Source organism: Anser anser, assembly GCF_964211835.1.
Source record: "Anser anser genome assembly, chromosome: 12".
Classification (NCBI taxonomy): domain Eukaryota; kingdom Metazoa; phylum Chordata; class Aves; order Anseriformes; family Anatidae; genus Anser; species Anser anser.
This window is the reverse complement of record NC_139733.1, coordinates 11,593,945-11,610,589: the sequence shown is the minus strand read 5'-3', so window position 1 is coordinate 11,610,589 and position 16,645 is coordinate 11,593,945. Positions and strand designations below refer to the sequence as shown.

Here is a 16,645-nt window from a genome sequence, read left to right as displayed (position 1 = left end):
GCGCGCTGATTGGGCGGCCGCCAGCTGCCGCTGTTGCTAGGGGAGCGGGGCGCCTCAGGCCGCCTGAGGGGGGGAGCTTGTCCCCCTCAGGGCCCCGCTGAGGTGGCAGGGGTCTTGCCCCGGGTTGTTGTCCAAAATCACTACTAGTGGCCCAAAAACACTCAAATAATGCCCCCTCGGTGGCTCCCCAGCCTCCCCATCAAGGAGGAGCCCCGGTACTGAGGCCACACAGGCACATGGGGCTGTGCGTGTTAGGCTCACCCTAAACATCTGACCCTAAACATCTGTAGGGTTACACAGGTTTTATAGGGGCGACCCTGCCTCAATTCACCCTGAGGGACCTCGTGGTGCCACTGCAGCAGTCAGGGCTTGTGTGCCGGCCCGCCGGTGGGCCTGTGACAACACGGGGCTGGGAAGGAAAAAGGCTGAATAATGGGATTGCTGCGGTTTAAATTACTAAGCGACAGTCTCTCTGGCAATGAACTTAGTGACGCCCTGCCGTCTATTTAATCACGTTAATGAGACAGAACAACTCCTCTTAGATACAAATTACTCCGCGTTTCATTTAAATAAAGGTCAGAGAGCTAAAAGCTGCGCAAGCCGCCACAATTCTGCTTTGCAAAACACCCAGCAAAAGGCACCCTTTGTCTGCGGAGGCAGGCTGACGTTTCTGGAGACCAGCTGCAGCGGGGCTGGGAGCACAGGGTGTCCCTGGGGACACGCACCGTGCACAGCTCCCACCGCCGAGCACGGGCTTGGGGTGCAAATGCTTTCCACAGGGCCCGGGAACGCTGCTCGATCCAGAGGCCTGAGCATAGGTTCATGAAAGAGATTCAGAGGACAGGAGGTCTTTGGTTTCTCCTTGTACTAAAACACTAGCGTGCATACAGTCTTCTATAAGAAATAACAATGTGTGCTGGTTCTCACTGCTTAAAATACAGCAGTCTCGCTCGGGTAACAGTTGAAGCCAAGCAGGGCTTCCTGTTGACAGTTTTCTGATTTATCTGGTTGGTGCCATAAGAATTGTCTTAATTTCAAAATGCATTTTCTTATGCGTCTCTCACCATTCACAACTGGTGACCTTCCTTGGGTTTTTAAAGATTTTAAGTCCAATCTCTTTGGGCTGAAGCTGGCCATGAGTGGTCAGGTCAGTAATTTACCCAAGAGACTGGCAGTTATGACTGGAGATTATCACTACATGCTACCAGTTTTAATCTGTGTTTGCAAGCCCAGGAATACTACAAACAGCCCAGAGCCGGTCCAAGCTCCTGCCTGATTTATGCCCCCAGCCACAGGGAGGTGGGAGCCGCAGAGCTCCCGTTGTGTGACAGCACGGTCCTTCCGAGCGCTGGGGACGTTCCCACAGGATCACGGAAGCATTAGGTTTCCTCAAGCCTTGCTTCTTGCTGCTCTTCTTTCCGTCCCTCTTAATTAGCCAGGGAGCAATTCCAGGCTACACGAGTCACTCAGACATCTCCTGCCTCCCTGCGATCAGCTTCCCCGATCCGGGTCATGCCTGTAATGCGAAGACGTTGACACCGAGCGTGGCTTGGCAGCGCTGTGTTGTTGCTCGGCTCTCGCTGCCCCTTTCATTCCCCCGCTGCCCTTGACCGCACGTGGCTCACGGTCACTTCCCTGCCACCAGCCTGCAGCGAGCCCCGCTCACAGACACAGACCCGGGGCTGATCCTGGGGCTGCCCCACATCACTGCTGGGGAACATTGCACCCCAAGCAATGGCTCGGGGCTATGGAGCCGAAGCCGCTGAGCTCCGCAGGCCCCGGGGAGCTGCTCGCAGAGACAGCGGAGGTGTTTCTGGAGCCAGTAGGGATCTGCTCAGGCAGGCACTGGGAAAGGTGCCTGTCTCACACTGCCAAAACCATTCATAAAGTAAATAGGCAATAAACATCCTGCTTCCCTAAACACCCTCCTCTCCCTTGTGTGTGCATGTATATCTATGTTCGCATTTTTAAAGAGCCATTGAAAAGCACCAGACTGACAGTTTAAAGGAACAAGCACTTCCCTTTATTAACAGAACTCATACAATATAAGAAGCAGCAGAGAAAAATCCTCTTTGCTGGGCTGTGTTAAATACACGACCCAGAGGAAACACCCCTGAACATAAAGTTCATGCACGTTCATTTTGTTGCCTCCTGGCCAAGGGCCAAGGAACTGTTCCTCTTTTACAGGGAGCAGAGGAATGCTCTGAAGTTCCATGGTTCAATATTACTTTTGCCAGGATGAGGGCTGCGAAATTTCATTATATAAATGAAAACTGAGACCCTGAATCAGAAGATGTAAGCCAAAAAAATTCAGTCACTTCTCACCAGATCAGCCCAGTTCCAACCCAAGACAGTTTTCTTCCCCGCTGCACAGTCCTCACACTCAGTCTTCAGCCTGTGGTCTGTGCCATTTTTGTTGTGCCTACATTAGTTCAAATTAATGCACATGGTTCTCATTATTTACTTGCAAAACATTTCATCAGATGCTGTGTCTGATTCAGTACACAAAAAGCCAGGCCACTAAAGGAGGACAGCACTTAATTTAATAAGGAAGATGGGAAATGTCATGCTTTAAAGATGCCTTGCACGGAAATAGATTCCATGCTCTATCCTCAGTCCTGGCGGGGTCAAAAATAATAATATTAGGAGCATGGAGCTGGAAGGAGAAGGCTAGCGATGGGGGGATTTCTGTGCGTGGGCAGCAAAGCTGGTTGCCAGAGCCTCTGCAGCTCTGCTGCCGGCCTTGCCAAGCACCTTCTGTCACCCCTGAGCAGTTACAGGCTGAGGGCTGAGGCACAGGGATAAACACCGCATAAACACGGCCGGGCTCTGTTTACCAGGGTGGAAGCTCTGCTCTGGGATTTCTCAAGAGCTGCGGGGATGGGGAGCTGACAGCCACTGCCTGATGAGCCAGGGCATGAGGGGTCACAGGTGATGGATCCGCGCTTTCCTGCAGGAGGCTGTGATTAATGGAATGTTTTTTTTTTTTCCCCCTCCAAGTTCCTTTTAACTGATTTGATCAGATCCAGGAACCACAAGCAAAAACATCTGTAGCTTATGGTTTACAGGCTCGGTTTGTTGGCTGTGCTGCAGGCGAGCGGGGAGGACACAGCAGTGCTGAAGCCGTGAGCAGCACCAGTGCCCAGCCAGGAAGAGCGGTCACCGAGCAGCACAGCCCAGCTGTATTCACCGGCCCAGCTGCGCCTCTCCATGTCCTGCAAAGCCTCGGATGCCCTACGTGCGCCAGGGTCCTGCTGGGACCTGCTTGCACCCGGGAAAGCAGCAGGAGAGTGACCGGGAAAAGAGCTCTGAGCCAGGAATATGGGCAAACTGCTCCCTGCCCCTTCCCACAGAGATGTTCGCCCCCTTCGGAGATCTGGGTGTTACACAGATCCAGCCTGGGCTCCTGATAACAAAACACCAGCTACTGCCGTGTCTCTCCTTCCCCAGCCTTTATCGGCCGTGTCTCCTGCGGCTGCACTTCTCCAGCAGGACTCTCTCTTCCCTAGTGAGCTGCTGGCACAGCAGAATTCCTCTGCGCTCTTGCAAGATAAAACCATTACTTGTCAAAAGGCACATGAGCAGAACAATATGTAGATAGCCCAAAGGTTGGGGCAGGCCAGAAGAATCTTTTTTCCTTGTGATTTTTCTATGTTTTCCTGCCCGGCAAGGCAGTGCCTGCAGTCCCGTGGGTGCCACCTCCCCGGGGCTTGCAGCCCTGGCACAGGGTGGCATTGCCGGGGCTCTGCGCCGTGGGCGAGCTCAGCCGTTTCGGTGCAGGGTGGCCGTCCCGACAGGAAAGCACCGGTGGTTTTGGTTTCCTCTTCTCGCTTCTCTGCTCAGGCAGCTCCGGCCCCCACCGTACGCCCTCCTGCAGCTTCACTTTCTATTTCTGCTTCTCCTGAGCCTCCCTCAGACGTTTCTCAGTGAATAAATCCCTGCTCTCCTGCTCGTCTCCGCATCCCAGTGGGGACAGGCAGTGGCACAGGGGCCATCTCGGCGCCCAGCCTGTGCCACGCCGAGCGGCTCTCTGCCCTCTGAGCATTCACCCTGCCGTGGTCTCACCTCAGCAAAGACCAGCTCCCCGGGGTGCGGAGGAGCACGGCTGGGAGGTGAAGCTCCTTGGGGCAACATTTTGAGAACTTCCCACGCCGGCTGACACCAGGGTTTGGTCAATGTGCCACGCTCCCACCCCACCGCAGCTCCCCAAGCAGACATCGCCGTCACTGCTTGGAGGAGCTCAGCCATGCAGGCTATTTAGGGCAGGGAAAAGCCACTTTAGCTAAAAATATCAATCAAAACGAGAGCGCTCGTCCTTCAGCTGCTGCCAGCTTGCCATCCGCACCCTCCAATTACCATCTTCTCTGCAACTGCTCTGCACAGCCGGGTTTCACTCGGAGATGTGCCCCCCAAATTCTGCTGTCCTTGTGTTTCTGCAGGACCAGGGCCCCAGCAGACCCCGTGTGAGGTGTTTGCGAGGCAGGAGGAGGTCGGAGCTGCAGATGTCCCTTACTGAGCCACCCCGGTGAAGAACCAGTTTTGCAGAGAACTTCTCGTCCCCATTCAAGCCCATTTAATGCTTGCAAGGTTCTGCACAAGTAAATCAACTGAGGGAAAGAAACGCTGGCAAAAATAGCGGTTCAGAGGAGACTGTCTGTATTTCACACATCACAGGGTGCCTTTGTGCAGCCAAGCCAGGAAGAAAAGGGCTTGTGACTCCTCGCTCATCGCTCTTGCTGCAGATGGGCCGAGCGCTACATGGCAGATCTGCTTCCTTGCAGAAATTCAGCGTGACTCCTGCTCGTCGAGCTCGCTGGCAGCTCTGCTCCCTGCCAGCCAAACCTGCAGCCACCGAATAACCGCGGGGCTCGTGCCAAGGGCACACAGGAACTAGCCTGCCGCAGCAGGGACCAAAGCCCCTCTGTCCTCCTCATCCCTTTAGCCATCTGTCCCCAGAGGCAGCCCCCGGTTTATCTCCCGTTGAGGAGCCTGGATGCATTTTTTCTCCTGTTATTTTCTCTTGCCTGCTCGTCCATCAGCCTGCCCCAAAATGCAGCCATCGGGGAGGAAGCAGGACTGGCAATGCCAAGGGGTCAGGGCGAAGCAGCACTGATTGGAAATGTCATTTCTTGTGGATCCAGCCTGCCCATATCGCCCTCCCCGGCAGCTTCTCCTGCTGCTCCAGGGACTCTTCCTGCAGCTATTTTTGGTGCCGGGTTACATCACCGCCAGTCGAGCTGCTTTTAAACAGGAGCTGGCTGCGAACATCCAGGCATCAGCTACAGCAAGCCGCATTGCTGCCGTGACAGCAGCTGGGAGGTGCCCAGGCTGCACCCACCAGGGAAGAAGAAGCAAGGAGCACCTCCGTGCTGCTGGTGCCCTGAGCAGCGCCCACCGAAAGAGCCTGGCTCCCCCTGGCACCGGGGGATGCTTTCCGGCAGCATCGCTATTGCCTGGCTGTGAGATACCAAGCAAGTTAATTAATCGTCTCCACTTCTCCTCTTTCCAAAGAGAGATTTGATGCTGACCTACTTCTTAGAGGGGAATTTGCAGAGAGCTTCGGTGCCCGTGACAAGTGGATGGCACTGCAAGTGCTGCTGCTGCCCATTCCCAGCACCCCGACCACCGCGGGGCTGAAACAGCAGGGAGTGAATGCCAAATATCACGGCTGCAGGGCACATAACAGAGTGCTGCTCCTGCAAAAAGCTCACGATTTCCAGCCTGGCGAGAGGCTCTTGCTTTTGGGCGAGAGCAGTTCACGTGCTGGCCGGCCACGTGGCTCCGCTGTGAGCCTGCCACAGGCTTGCCATGTGCGGGGCCGCGAGCCCTCAGCGTGTCTGGCACTGTCACCGCCACCGCACTTCTCCCAGCCGCCCCGTCTTCCAGCCTCCCCTGCTAGCTACTGAAAGCTGTGCAGGAGAGATCAGCAGAAAGGGGGAAAGAGGGGGACCCCTGCATGGCCCCTCAGCAGCATCCCACGCAGCCCCCCCAGCCCCCTGCATCCCAGACGGCCAAAATCCCTCCCCTGAGAGCCTGCGCCCAGAACGAGGGCCAGAGCCCTTAAGGAGGAAATTCTGCATTAAATTCCTTCCTCCCGAGTCACTTGCAGAAAGGGAACAGCGTGTGCTCCCAGCACACAGATGACGTCTCGCTGGCCGCCCGCCGCTCCTGGCTGCTGTCGCTGCAGGGCCATGGCGGGGGGCCGGGGGACAAATACCTCCCCAGGGCCCCCCGCATCCCTGGTGGGCAGAGCATGCAGACGGTCACCGGAGAGCTGCACAGACCCCTCTCCCCTTCTCCTCCGTCCTCTGGAGGAAAGCAAAGGCAGAGTCACGCTGCAGGTTGTACGTGAGCCCAGGGCAAGGCAGCGATTAGCAAGGGCTCAATGACCAAGCCCAGGATTAAGCAGAAGGACCAAAGCCTCATCCGGTGCAAACGGACACAGCTGTGCAGAGGCCACCAGCAACACGTTAATTCGTCCTCAATTCCTCCAGGGGAATAATGAAACAGTTAAAGCGACCCAAAGAAGCAGTTAATTTTGTATTTGCATTGAGCTGCTTAAAAAATAAACAGAGAGCAAGGCCAGGCGTGCCAGCAGCTGCCACTGACCTCAAAATAAAAGATGTTGTGGGCTGATCTGGAGCAGGGCAGGCTTGTGAGCAAAGTGAGGAAAGAATGTGGCAGCTTTGCCTGGCACGGAGCAAGCGCTGCTGCCCCCTTCTTGGTCCCAATCTGCCAACAGGGGCATGACACTGGAGAAGTTATCTGAAAAAATATTCCCAGTGATTCTCTCTCATCTCAGAGATGAGGCAGACGTTGCCCTGATCTGGGCAATGCATGCAGGGATTATTCAAGCAAACTATCTGGGCCAAGGTTAATGAAAAAGCCTGCAAAATCCTGCTGGCCCCAGCGTTCTGGTTCCCTCGCCACGGATGAACTGGCGTCATGGGGAGGTGCAAGGCCAGAGCCGGGCACGCACCCGGGCTCGCTTTGGGTTTCCCATCCTTGCGAAGGCGACAAGAGGCTTAGTTCCTCCCTGCCCATGAAGCACACAGAGCACCTCTGCTGAGAGCTGGGAGGGATTATTATTACAGTTATTATTATCATTATCCGTTACCTCCGTCATCCCGCAGGAACGAGCTCCGTGCTGCTCAGCGAGAGCTGGGGTCATCACAGAGCAAGCTCAGCTGGCACAGCCCTGCCCCAGTGGGCTACTCTGCGGGAGCAGCTTCCAGCATCTCAGCCCTGACTTTAAAATCATTATGTCTCTGGCCGTTAATGCAAGGAGCACCTAGACACCAGGGCACGGCAGTAATTGGGGCAAGAAGGTCTTTGCGAGTGTGCAGGCAGACACCAGGAGTCGTCTGAGGGCAGCACTGGCTCTGGAAATTGGGCTATGAGTCCTGCCCACACCTCTTTGCAGAGGTCCCCAGCTGCTTTCCCTGGGACAGTCCCCATCTTGGAGGTCCCAGGCTGCCTCTCCCTTCCGATGGCAGCTCTTTGAGAGCTACCGGGTGGTGCTGTCACATTCCCCTCCATCCGCCAAGTGATCAATTCATTATGCACCAAAATTCATCCCGAACCTGTACGGGTTCACGGAGCTGGGCTCCTCAAGGTGGAAGCAGCTCCAGCACCCAACCTCTTCTGTCAGCAGCCTCCACCCCTCAGCACAATTACCCGTTTGCTTAAGAGCAAGGGTAATTAACCGCGCAAATAGCTGCCAAGGAATGTCAGAGTCACAATGGTCCCTGTTACGGAGGAGATGGCACTAAATGGGGATCATTGTTCTTCTTGGCCCTAAAAATCTGCTGTTGGCACCCAGCACTGGAAACCAAACCCGTAGAAGCCTCAGGCTGAAGATGCACAGGGCACGGGCTCCTGCTTGTCTCCTCCTGCCTGGCCACCCCAGCGCGGTGTCCCCTGAGGCCACCAAGAGCCTGTCACCGCACCGGCTGGCACCAGGGCTCAGGATGCTGCAGGAAGGGGTGGTGCGGGGACATCCAGACAGCAGCGTCAGGGGGGGCTGTTGCCAAGAAATCGCCCAAAATAAGGCGAAGAGGAGGCGGCCCCAGACAGAGCCACTCGCCCACTGCCGCTCAAGTCCCTGCCAGGAGGCCAGCCGCTCACGTCATGCCTGGGAGGGGGACAGTGACAGCTGGGCCACGGCCATGGGGAGAAAAACCTATTTATAGTCCATATAATGAGCTACAACTGAGAGAAGATGACAGGGAAGGCGATGCGTCAGCAGGGCAAGCGGGGCTGAGCTTTCCCGCTAACGGGGCAGTTGTTTCACATAGAGCCATGGCCTGTGTCACTTCCAGCAGTGTCACCTCCAGCAAACGGCGGCTGACAGCCCTGTCCTGCCTCTGTGCCCAAATCACGGTGACCACCCCGCCACGGTGACCACCGGCTCCTGCTCACCATCTCCGACCTTGCTGCAGGCAGCACGGGGAGCGCAGAGCACCCCTGTGAGCCACTGTCACCCACGGTCCTGTGGGGACCACTCACGTCCTCACACCGCCAAGGGCCACCAGCCATCATGGCGGGGACACCTCTGCCCCAAATGAGGCCTACCCAAGCCTAGCTCCAGGGGAAAACAGACCAGAGCTCGGCCCTGGGACCAGCCTGCAAGCTCCAGGGTTAAATGTTGGTGAGGGTCCCCTCATCAACCTGGTGACTGTGCCACCAGGTCCCCTCTGCAGGAGCACAGGGCCCAGCAGCTCTGGCAGCCAGCGGCTCCCCGGGGTTATTTTTAGCCTCCTCGCTCAGCCTTTCGTTTTAAAGCCGCCCACGGGAAACATTTCCATTTTATCATGAAAACAACTGGCCTGCAAAAATACATTATAAGGACATCAAAGTGCTGGAATAAAAGGGGGAGGAGGGGAGAGGCCTGCTTGCAGCAGAGCTGGGGAGAGCGGAGGGGCAGCCCCCCGCCATCCCATGGCTAGGGCACAGGGCGACCTCCTGAAGGAGAACTGTCCCCAAGGAGAACCCCTGTGGTAGTTGGGTGCGCAGAGACCCTAGGACCTGCTCGCTGGGGACCCCAACCAGGCCACCAGCCCCTGAGGTGTCAGCCGTGCATACAGACCGCAAGCAGCTCCACCAAAACCCCTCAAAATGTCCCCTCCCACACGCAGCCCCACGCCACTAAGACGCTACGGAGCGGTGGCCATGGGGAGCCACCAGGCTGGGGACGAGCCAAGAGCCTGACCTTCGCTTGGCCTCCCGCCTGGTGAAACCCAAACCTCACCCATGGTGTCTCTTACCGAATTAACAGATCATAACCTGCCCGAGGAAATTAACCTGGGAGACGTGGGACAGAGCAGTCCCTGGGGTCTTCACAGGGCCCAGAAAAAAAAAATAAAAATAAAGGTAAAAATAATCAAAGAGCCTTCATTCAGCAGCCACAGGGGCCACAGGTACAACTTCTGCCCCACGATTATGGCCATTTGCCGGCCCCGAGGGGTCTCCGAACAAGCTACACGCTGAGGTGGGGGCACCAAGCAGGGCTCCCGCAGTGGTGGGAGACATTTCTGTGTCAGGCTGTGCTGCTTTCAGCAACTCAAACCCTCAGCCTGCTGAAAAAGCAGACTGAAATTCAGAGAGGAAGATGACACAAGCCCTCTCCCCTGTGGATACACACAGCAGGGGGGCCGCAAGCAGAATTGGCCAAAATCTGCCCGGCGTGCTGGAGAGAAATCCCAGAGGTGAGCCCTGGGGTGGGGACGCAAGGGGCAGGGACATGGGGACAACCCGAGGGAGCTGCTCGCGGGGCTGGCACCCAGCCGGGGGCACCCGTCCCCGTGGGGCCGGCTGTGACCCAGCTCTCAAGAGGCTCTGCCAAGCATTGCTGTGGTAGGCCCTTATGAACACTTCAGCTGTTTTATTTATTTTATTTTAATGTTGCCAATTTAGCTGGCTGGGTGGGGAGCGCCGAATTACCCTGAGTCAGGGCTGGCACCCAGCAAACCGCCTGCTACTGTTAGCGATCACCTGCGCCCAGTGGAAGGGCTCTCCTCAGCCCAATTTTCCAATTAAAGAAATGCCCTCGGGGGAAAAAACACGTTGTATCACTGGAGATGGTATCAGCCTGCATTCACCCCGGGTGAGAAAGTCGGGCTGGCACGGGCAGCCGTGGGAGCTGGTTGTTTTTTCAGGCCGCCAGCATTGCAAAACGCCTTTTCCAGTGGCGATACCGATGGGGCAATTCTGCACCTCCGCACGCAGGGCTGTGCCGCTCTTACAGAGCCCTCCGCTGGGGACCAAACCACAGAGAAAACTGCTTTTGTTTCGGTCTCCCTGCCACAAACCCACTTTCTATCCATCCATTTCAAGCAGTCATCGGGGGCAGACGCGCACGGCTTTGTCTTTGGAGAGGCAGCCGCGGCGGCAGGGAGCCCGCCCTGTCATTAGGGTGTGGGTGTTCTGGGTGCTCGTGTTCGCCCTGGGGTTTGCCCGTGTGCTTGTTTTCCTCAGTGCTCAGCTCTGCAGCTGCAGCCCACCACGCTGCCCAGCCTGGCTCCTGTCCTGCGGGCGAGGGGAGCATCCCCAGCATCAGCCATGGCACCCAAAATGATGGGTTTGTCGCCCACCTACAGCACACGGAGGGGATTCAGCGTGGGGCAGGGGGAAAAGCTCGTCCCCAGCCCCATCCCTCATGGGGCAAAGGGGCAGTTGCAGAGCAGCAGTGCCCATCGCACACTCCTCCGTCCTCCTCCAGCCTTGCACTGCTGTGCCGGCTGCGAGGTTTTAGGTGTGTGATCACACCTACAACACAGACATACGTTTTAGTAACACACATTATGTATTGCCCTCGTATACAAGCACAAGTAAGGCGCCCTTCCCTGGGCTCCCGGCGCAGGCAGCCCAACGTTATTGTCATTTCATGCCCGATGCCGGAGCGCAGCCGCACCTCCCTCTTGGCTCTCCCCTTCCCCTGCCCTGCCCGCTTCCCGGGCCGAGCTGCCTGGCTCCTGCAGCTCTATTTCCGCACGGCAGACTGGTCATTTCCCTGTCACAGGTCCGGGTTTTTATTTAACTCCCTTTCAGCTTCCCAAATTAGTAAGGACGGGCTCCTGCTCTGTTTGCTTTGGAAGAAGATGCATTGCCGCAAATTATTTTTGATTAAAGTAAACAAAGTCTCTCTCTTTCTCTTTTTTCCTCCCTGCTTTGATGTCGTGGCTAATTTTAGCTCTCAGAGGAGTGATCCCAAGGGCACTGGCCAGTGCCCAGCACGGGGCACCGGGGACGCCCGATGCTGCCAGCGCTGCCCAGGCACCGCTGCCAGGGTCATGCGTGCCTCCGAGCCGTGAAACCGCCCTGGCTGCGGGCTTCCATGGGCAGCAGCCATCAGGAAAATGCCCCCAGACACCAGAGCGAGCATCGGTGCTTGGGGCACCATCTCCAAACCTGCAGGAGTGGCACCAGGGTGCCCAACATCCCTCCTGCCCTGCTGGCCCTTTGTGACCCACAAGGCACAGGCTGCCCCAGAGCCGTTTCTGTTTCGTTTCCCAGCCTTGGGGACTTTCCGTGCGGAGCAGCCTGGCACAGCAGGAGACACCACAGCCATGAGAAACCAGGCTATGGGACAGGCACAAGGTGCAGATCCCAAGCATGGGGGAACAGGAGGGGTGGCCGCATGGACAGGGGGAAAACACAGCCTATTTCCAGCACACACACAGGGTTGCGAAATGCAGGATTTGTCCCGGCTGGGCTGTTCCTGGTGGCCGAGCCAAGGGATTAGCGGGTGCAGTAATTCCTATTTAACCTGCGGGGAACCAGTGCTGGTTCACATTCCCATTTCCTGAGTCTGTTTACTACCCACCCGTGCTCATCCACTGAGCCGGGGAAGCAGCCAGACGGGGGTGCAGGTGTTAAAGCAGGGGCTGCAGCAAGCCCTGGCTGGCATGGCACGGCACAGCACGGCAGCACGGGGCCAGGCCATGGGCAGGATGACACCAGCTCAGACCCACGCGGGGTCCTGCAGCCTGAACAGCGAGGGGGGGTTCAGGTGAAGACTTGCACAAGGTCCTGAGTCAGCAAGGGCATACGGGGCGTTATTTACCGAGGCTATTTTTGGTAGCTGTTTTGCAAGGGGACAGCACCTCCTCACCCTGTCCCCATGTGTTCACCGCGGGGAGCATCCTTCCCACCCCAGCCAGCCCTCGCCTCAGGTTTGGGGTGGCTGTCCTTCTGGGGGGACATCTGGGTGCTGTCCCACGGAGGGTCCCCCACATCCTCCCCCTGCAGCCCCCACGGACGGGCCCCCTCCCGACAGCAATCCCGGTCGGCACAGACGAGGCTATTTATAGCTCGGGCTGATGTTGATTTGGATGAAGTGGGAGATAACCAGGTTATTTTTAGGTGCAGGGCAACATGCTCTGCTGGCTCAGGCAGGCTCTGTCCCACCTGCCGGGGCACGGCCGGGCGCTGGGGCAGGGCATGGCCCGAGCTGGCACCATGCCTGAGGATGGGGCAGGATGAGCCCAGTCCCTTCCCCTGGAGCCCAAACCCACGCTGCGGGGACCTCTACGACGTTAGGAATTAACGATATTTTCAGTAACAGCCGCCCCAGGCAGGCCACGGGTCATGTAAAACATCAGCCCACACAGCCAGGGCCAAGAAAAGAAGCGAGCGGCTGAGCATCGAGCTTCCTAAAGGGAACCCCTGTGCAATTTTACTAACAAGTGGCACCAGCCCGTCCAGCCTGCAGCGGCTGTGTTGCTTTGTGAGCGTTCAGACGGGCTCTAATGGCCAAAATCTGGTCTTATTGAAGGCTGCGCTGGCATGGGGTTCAGCGCCAGCTCTTTGATCCCTCTGCTCCAGCACGCTCGCAGGAACCATCGGGAAGGCCACGGCAGCGACAATTAACCTTCGGGCACGTTATGCAAGTGCATTGTGTTCAGGAAGGACGGGAGCGGCGTGGAGCCTGGAAGCGCGGAGCCAGCAGCAAGCGGGGGGGGGATTCGCTGTGACCACAGGCACGGCCACAGAAAATCACCCCCGGGTGATAAAATCTTGGATAAATCCTCACTGCTCAACAGGAGCTGTAAAAAAACTCATCGCTCCTGGTGTCTGGAAGGGGAGCAGAGCTGCCCTGCTCCTGGCACCCACAAACGACAGGAACAGCCCTGGCCATGGCGCGGTGTCACGTCCTGTCCCCACCGGCTGGGACACGGGGACGCCTCCCAGGAAAGCTCCTGGTGGCGGTGCAGCTTTTGATTTACAGCCACGCTTATCAAGGAAACTGTCTGTGCTCCGTATAATGGGGAAAAAGCAGCCGCACAGAGGTTCGTGCCTCTGTTTTCCCCAGGTGCTGGTGGTGGCGGGCAGGAGGTCCTGTCCTCCCTGCGCCCCTGGCACCGGCAGCACAGCAGAGAGCTGGATGTGGCCCCAGCCGCGCTGCTGGCAGGCACCTCTTTGGCTTGATTAAAAGAAAACTGAGCGGGAGCAGTGCCCGGCCGCTCGCTGGAGTCGAGTGACAAACGCACGATTTCCAGCATGCCCTGCACGAGGGCAAGGTCTGGTTAATACAGGTCCAGCCAAAAGCAGGCGTGAACTCCAAAGAGGAGCCTGCCCTAAGCCGAGAGCTCACCCAACCCCGCTGGCACCCTGACGGATGAGGGGATCACATCGTGGGGGTGCCAGCAGGGCACAGCTGACAAAGCAGAGGGAGATTTAGCAGGCAGCCACCAGACCAGCCTCCCCCTCTCTACCCTGGCTTGTTCAAAGCGCCAGAAGCACAGGTCAGCAAGCAGAGCCCTGTGTCACGGAGATACAAAACCCTGATGCCAGTGAAGACGTGAGCATTACACCGGGCCAGCCGGATCACCCCAGGACGATCCAGGAGGGGACCAGGCCAAAACCCAGGCTGGGGAAGGCAGGGAAGGGGCAGGTGTGGGAGCACAGAGGGGCTCACGTCCCGGCCCAAAGCCCCACAGGCAGAACTCACACGGGCCCACGTGGCAGGGGTCGAGCTCAGCAGTGCCACACAGCGCCTGGGGGTGTGGGGGGGCTGGTACCAAAGCCCAGGGTCCCCCAGTGCAGGCAGGGATGGTTGAGCAGCCCCATATCCCGGGTTAAACTATTATATAAGGGCAGGACCACGTGAAGGCTGCGTGGTGAAAATGTAAATAACGTTTGTGCCAAAGCTCGGCCGCGGGGCCAGCAGGAGCGCAGAGCCACGCACGGGGACGCCACGGCCAGGACAAGGGTGGCGTGGCTCATGGCAGCGCTTCGTGCCTCGGCCTGCGCTGTTTGAATCCCTCCCTTCTGAAAGCAAGACCTGAAACAAGCAAATAAACACTATCTGGAAGCACAAAAGGCCTGACAAATCTCCCAAAAATTCTCTACGTGGGCTGCTGGCGGCGGTTGCACAACAGGAAGAGGCTGTTGATCACATTTGCCGCGTGCCAGCTCCGTGCACGCGTGCTCCGGAGCTGGGCCGGCCCAGGCCCCGCGCTCAGCTGAAGCCAAAATTTTGCTGTGGGCCAGCACCCCCGGCTCTCGGCCTCCCACCCGTCCCGGTGCCCTGCTCCGAGCCAGAGAGCAGAGAAGCAGCCTTTGTGCCCCAGGAGCACCGAGGGCTTTGCTTTCAGTCTCAGCACAAGTTAATGAGTTAATCCCTGTCAGAGCTGACTTGTTCTTAAACTTCAAAGTCTGGACATCTCGTGGAAGGACAGAATTTGACCCCGAGTGCAGCCAGCTCCGAAGGTGAGGCGGGAGCTGGGCTTTGCCCTGGGATGGGTGACGTGCAGGTGGGTGCCATGGGACACCCAGCTCCCGACAGAGCCCGGCCGGACCCTGTGCTCTTGTAGGGCATCGACACCCAGCCCGGAGAGGGTGGGGAGTGGGCACGGGGACAGGGGCAGCTCCTCCTCCCCGTCAGCGATGCGCAGGGCCAAGCACACACGTGCTCTGCCTTCCCCCGGCCAGAGGGAGTTATTTCCGACCCCTACAAAAATAGATTTGGGCAACGTCTTAGATCCGCTTGTTGACATCGTATTGCTTCCTCGGCTCTCCAAACGCTCCCCCAGGAGCCAGCCCAGCCGGGGCGTGCAGCAAGGACCGAACACCAAATGGGCTCCAGCGGGACCCGCAAACGGTGCCTGGGTGTTCTGGGGGGGGGGGGGGGCGGGGCCCTGCTGCTGAGGGTGCAGCGGGTGCAGGAGCACCCAGGCCACCCCTGCTCCCTGGGTGCTGCAGCCTCTCCCCACGCCGGTCACTTGCTGCCACCTGGTGCCACCACGCCACAAGTGCTGGTGCACGGAGCTGGCCAAAGCAGGGACCCCACAGGCGCGTTTGTCCACAGTGCTTGCAACAGGGCAAAGAAAGAGCTACAGGAGCAATGTCTCTTTGGTGGTGTTTTTGTCATGCAGGACAATGTCATTCCCGATGGAAAAATAGGGACGCCCAGCTTACACCAGCCCGCAGCGATGCACGACGTCTCGCAGCTCCAGCAGGACTTAGTTCCCTGTGCGAGCTGTGGGAGGGAGCTCAGCAGCCACCCAAAAGGTGCTGGGACTCGGGATCCCGGCAAATAGAACATAAAAAGGAGGAAAAGAAAGGGGGGGGGGGATAATTCTGGAAAAACAAAGGTGAAATTCTGTGCTTAGGTATGAATAACCAGTTGCGCAAAGGCAGATGACAGGCTCGAAAGTAAGACTGCAGAAAAGGGTGGGGGTGAATCACGGCTGAGCAATGTCATTTGGGGGGGCTTGGGGGTGTTGGTCGGGAGTTTTACTTTAAACCATGCTGGCTGGTGCGTGTGTTCTTAACATGCTCGTGAAGTGAGCCCCCCACTGTCTGCAGGCAGCAAAGCTGGGGACAGGGTTGTTCCAGCTCCGTGCGTCGCCCCACCAGGTACACGAGGGGCAGCTGGCAGAGCCTGCAGGGTCAGGGAGATTTTGTCCCGCAGACACGCAAGAGGGAGCCGCAGGGAGCTATGAAGACACTCCTGGAGTCCTGCCTCGCGAGGACTTCATGCTACGTGCCCCAGGAATGCAGGTCACCCTGCGCCCAGGTAGCCCACGCCAAGGTGACAGACCTCAGTGCTCTTCTTTGGTCTTACAGCCCCCGCGTGATAAAGTACACACCCTGTCCTCTCTGCTGGGACAAAGCACATTTGTCACTTCTCTAGGCTGACTTGGAATAAGAGCACCTGGCAAAAAAAGGCACCACTGACCCTATCGATCTTTAGCTTGAATTCTGCATGAGAGGAAGATGACTGATCAGAAGCAAACGCTGCCCTGGTGGGAGCAGCGCGCCGCTGGCCAGCACAGTTGGGAAAAAACATGAATCCCTGCTCTGTGAGCAGAAACCCAATGGCTCACCCAGTGCTCCCACACAGCTTTTCCCTGAATACACATTAAAAAAAAATAATAAAAAAATCAATAGAGCAGTACGTCAAGGCTGCGCGTGGGTCCCATTTTCCAGAGCAAACCAAGGGTTTCTAGGAAGCGGCTCAATGCAACGCCACTGCCTTCGGAGCAGCATTCTCACAGCTATTTGCTGGGCCCTAACATAATAATAAAAAGACAGCAGTTGCTGCCCCCTGGGACATATTGGGCAGCCCCAAAAAGGGCCTGCCAGAAGGGGGAAAAACACCAACACCGACCAAACAGAAAAAAACCACTATCCCATACTG

General features: G+C 57.5%; 1 long non-coding RNA gene across 1 annotated transcript; it reads left to right on the top strand.

The window, feature by feature from the left end:
• The first annotated feature begins 46 nt into the window (after nucleotides 1–46).
• LOC310880060 lies at nucleotides 47–16,402 on the top strand. The gene is made up of 3 exons (XR_014571356.1): nucleotides 47–14,712; nucleotides 15,917–16,021; nucleotides 16,139–16,402. It is a non-coding gene; the product is annotated as an uncharacterized lncRNA (long non-coding RNA).
• Nucleotides 16,403–16,645: the final 243 nt, after the last annotated feature.